The 4,502-nt window shown below is 53.6% G+C and overlaps 1 long non-coding RNA gene across 1 annotated transcript; it reads left to right on the top strand.

Moving 5' to 3' along the window:
- Positions 1-565: 565 nt before the first annotated feature.
- Positions 566-2,831, top strand: LOC115250563 (uncharacterized). Its single transcript, XR_003889134.1, has 3 exons — positions 566-1,235; positions 1,599-1,656; positions 2,612-2,831. It is a non-coding gene; the product is annotated as an uncharacterized lncRNA (long non-coding RNA).
- Positions 2,832-4,502: the final 1,671 nt, after the last annotated feature.

Genomic DNA, 4,502 nt, shown 5'->3' with positions numbered 1-4,502 from the left:
CTGCTTTCTTCTTTAACGTAAAGCGTTTATGCTATTGATGTGTTTTTGGCAACATTTGCCGGCCACCTCCACTCTTGACCTCCACCGTGGACCTCCTCCCTGGACCTCCTCCCAGGACCTCCACCGTGGACCTCCTCCCTGGACCTCCTCCCTGGACCTCCTCCCAGGACCTCCTCCCAGGACCTCCACCGTGGACCTCCTCCCAGGACCTCCTCCCAGGACCTCCTCCCTGGACCTCCTCCCAGGACCTCCACCGTGGACCTCCTCCCTGGACCGCCTCCCTGCACCTCCTCCCTGGACCTCCACTCTTGACCTCCACCGTGGGCCTCCTCCCTGGACCGCCTCCCTGGACCTCCACTCTCGGTCCACCCCCTCGGTCCAGTCCCTCAGTCCATTTCCTCAGTCCACCCCCTCGGTCCACTCCCTCCTTTCACCCCCTTGGTCCACCCCCTCGGTCCACCCCCTCGGTCTAGTCCCTCGGTCCACCCCTTCGGTCCACCTCCTCGGTCTAGTCCCTCGGTCCACCCCCTCGGTCCACTCCCTCCTTTCACCCCCTCGGTCCACTCCCTCCTTTCACCCCCTCGGTCCACTCCCTTGGTCCAGTCCCTTGGTCTAGTCCCTCGGTCCACTCCCTCCTTTCACCCCCTCGGTCCACTCCCTTGGTCCAGTCCCTTGGTCTAGTCCCTCGGTCCACTCCCTCCTTTCACCCCCTCGGTCCAGTCCCTCGGTCCACCCCCTCGATCCACCCCCTTGGTCCAGTCCCTTGGTCCACTCCCTCGGTCCACCCCCTCGGTCCACTCCCTCGGTCCACCCCCTCGATCCACCCCCTTGGTCCAGTCCCTTGGTCCAGTCCCTCGGTCTAGTCCCTCGGTCCACTCCCTCCTTTCACCCCCTCGGTCAGAGCAGCATGATAAACTGGTCAGACCTTCTCCCCCAGCTGGTCGGCCCACCCAGGAGATGGGAGGCTTCTCCATCACTTGTCCCAGGTCAACTCATTTCTATCATCTGTCACTTCCTCTTCTCTAACCTCTGGGACACCTCTGGGACACCTCTGGGAGACCTCTGGGAGACCTCTGGGACACCTCTGGGACACCTCTGGGACACCTCTGGGACACCTCTGGGACACCTCTGGGAGACCTCTGGGAGACCTCTGGGACACCTCTGTTCTCTTCCTGATGCTGCTTTTTCCCGTCTTCACCACGGAGCTTCAGGACCTGACGCCTCAGCTTTTGCTGGTACAGTGGTTGTAATGTCATAATCCCCCCTGCTGTGTGTGTGTGTGGAGGGGGGGGGTCGGGGGGGGGGAGGCGGGGTCGTCTGTCTCTCATCTGTCTCTCGTCTGTGTGTCTGTGTTACATGATCTTTGGGGACTGCTTTACATTTGGTGCCTGTCATGGGGCCTCATCAGAACAGATGTGATGGTTTAAGCATCAATAGAGACACACACACACACACACACACACACACACACACACACACACACACAATGGTTCAGGTTTAGCCAACTGCACATGGAAGCTGTAGCTAGTGGTCGGCCCAAGGGGACGCGTGTAATTCCTGGTGACCATCTTTCTGGGTGAAGTTAGCATTTTCTGCAGGTACTTCAGAGCACAAACGTGCACGTGAGGTGGAGTCAAATCTGTGAACGGCCCTCAGGTGAGTGGGTGGAGCCTCCTGTGACCAGGTAAGAAATGAAAGATGGGAAAATGATAAACGCAACATTTTTACTGCTCCGTAAAATTTGAGTGGATAAGCTGCTCTGACCAGGTCCTCGTTGGAATGTTGCTCAGGTTTAGCAACACGTGCACAAACATCTGAAACTGCTGCTCCAAGCTCGTCCTGGGAGGGGCCTCCGTCCTCTGCAGTCCTGTTTTAGGCTGGTAGCGTTAGCATTGTAGCGTTTGCATTGTAGCATTGTAGCGTTTGCAGTTACACAAGCGTGCCCGTGCTTCAGGTCATGACAGGAACATATCATTTAAATGTCTTCTCATATAAAACTACAGTATCTGCCCTTCTTGTGTTGCTATGGTAACCCCCAGGGGCAGACAGGAAATGCAGCGCTGTGCAGTTCACGCGGTGGTGAGGAATGATTAATATTCCTTAAAATCCACTCAGGTTCCAGGCCTGAGGGTTTCCGAGCAGTGCTGACGTGCACGTGTGCATGTGATGGTTGGGAATTATCTGCAATAAACACAGAACACTTTCCCCTTCTGTCCCACTCTTTTACCCCCTTTTGTCCCACTCTTTTACCTCCTTTTGTCCCACTCTTTTACCTCCTTTTGTCCCACTCTTTTACCCCTTCTGTCCCACTCTTTTACCTCCTTTTGTCCCACTCTTTTACCCCCTTTTGTCCCACTCTTTTACCTCCTTTTGTCCCACTCTTTTACCTCCTTTTGTCCCACTGTTTTACCCCCTTTGTCCCACTGTTTTACCCCCTTTGTCCCACTGTTTTACCCCCTTTGTCCCACTATTTTACCCCCCTTTTGTCCCACTCTTTTAACCTTTTGTCCCACTCTTACCTCTTGTCCCACTCTTTTACCTCCTTTTGTCCCACTCTTTTACCTCCTTTGTCCCACTCTTTTACCCCCTTTTGTCCACCTCTCGAGAGCAGGACCAACCGAACTGCTCGACTGCCCCCCAGGTGGCGCCGTGACGCCAACATTGGTCACTGCTGTCTCAGCCCCCGCCGACCCCAGGATGAGGGTCCAGGATGAGGGTCCAGGATGAGGACCCCCCCTCCCTTCCCATCCTGGTCACGGACTGTTTCCTCCCCTCAGGCAGGAGACCACGGTCCATTCGGACCAGAACCTCCCGCTACATGAACAGCTTCTTCCCCTCTGCCATCAGGCTGCTGAACACCAAGTGACTCAGCACTGAGCACCATGAACAGCAGCCAGTCGGACCCATGAACATCACATCACTCCTGCATTGACCTGCACTATTTCTTACCATTTATGTATATACTGTACATATGTCTTATTTTATTTTATTTATCTTATTCTAGTGTGGTCTTCTTTATGTTGAATGTCGCAGCGTCACACCAAGACAAATTCCTAGCTTGTGTAATACTGTGTATTACATGAACAATGGCAATAAATCTGATTCAATTCAATTCAATTCAATTCAATTCAGGGTCCAGGATCATTAGATCATCTCAGTGACTCTTGTCCTGAGTCCACTGTCGTGGAAGCACATCGTCACTCAGTGTCACATTTCCCACAAAGAATCTGTGCGTAATCCAGCATCTGACCAGTGCAGCATCCTGCACGTTGTCGGGAAGACGGCTGTGACATCATCGTGCAGGCAGCTGTGACATCATCGTGCAGGCAGCTGTGACATCATCGTGCAGGCAGCTGTGACATCATCGTGCAGGCAGCTGTGACATCATCGTGCAAGCAGGGTGACATCATCGTGCAGGCAGCTGTGACATCATCGTGCAGGCAGCTGTGACATCATCGTGCAGGCAGGTGTGACATCATCGTGCAGGCAGCTGTGACATCATCGTGCAGGCAGGTGTGACATCATCGTGCAGGCAGGTGTGACATCATCGTGCAGGCAGCTGTGACATCATCGTGCAGGCAGGGTGTGACATCATCGTGCAGGCAGCTGTGACATCATCGTGCAGGCAGCTGTGACATCATCGTGCAGGCAGCTGTGACATCATCGTGCAGGCGTTCTCCAGAACAGAGGAAAAGTCCCGAGGCTGCAGCTGATCCAGCCTCAGACTGTTGGATCGGACTTAATCTGCTCACGATTCTTTCGTTACACGTCTACGTTGTCTTTGAGTGCGTCCGTGTCTCTGCTCCTCTTCCTCGTGGGGCTTTACGCGGACGCCTCAAAGGTCCTATAAGGTGGCGCGTTGGAGCTCCCACGTGCTGGTGAATTCTCCGAACCCTGACAGGATTCCTTTGGAGCGCAACTGCTTTCATGTTGCCGTCCGTGTGTAACACTAGAACAAACAACAAAGCGTTCTTTGATGTGCAGCGAAACAACGCTCAATGTCCACTGGACCCCAACGTTCTGCTTAGAACTGCGATGGAATGCTTCAACATCTGTTTGAAGCAGAGCCAGATGTGCCTCCAGATAAACGACCAGGGCTGAACTCCCAGCATCATTGGTGGTTTAGCTCTTTATTTCTTCAACATTTGAATCTTTTCATGACCTGGCAACGCCCTGGATGGCTCAGATGTCCTGTAGGGGGGCGCTAACGGACCTCGTTGGTCTCCATCACCAACCAGACGTGTCATGAGATGGTCTTGTTTGGGTTTCGTTGCTTTAGAGGAAGTTTGTTCTCTCTGCGCTTTAGTTTCCCCACAGGTACAAACAATAATCCGGAATTCAACTGTTAGCATCCCAGAACCACTGATGGTGCCGAGTTATGAATCTTCTGCTGTCCATCAGTACTCTGGATCTTGAGTTAGAGATACAGAATAGGGATGACGCAACTCTCAAACAGAGAAACGGATCCCTTAAGGTACGCTAAGAATTCTAAAAACCAGACC

Source organism: Takifugu rubripes, chromosome 7 (genome assembly GCF_901000725.2).
Source record: "Takifugu rubripes chromosome 7, fTakRub1.2, whole genome shotgun sequence".
Lineage (NCBI taxonomy): Eukaryota > Metazoa > Chordata > Actinopteri > Tetraodontiformes > Tetraodontidae > Takifugu > Takifugu rubripes.
This window is presented reverse-complemented; position numbering and strand designations above follow the sequence as displayed.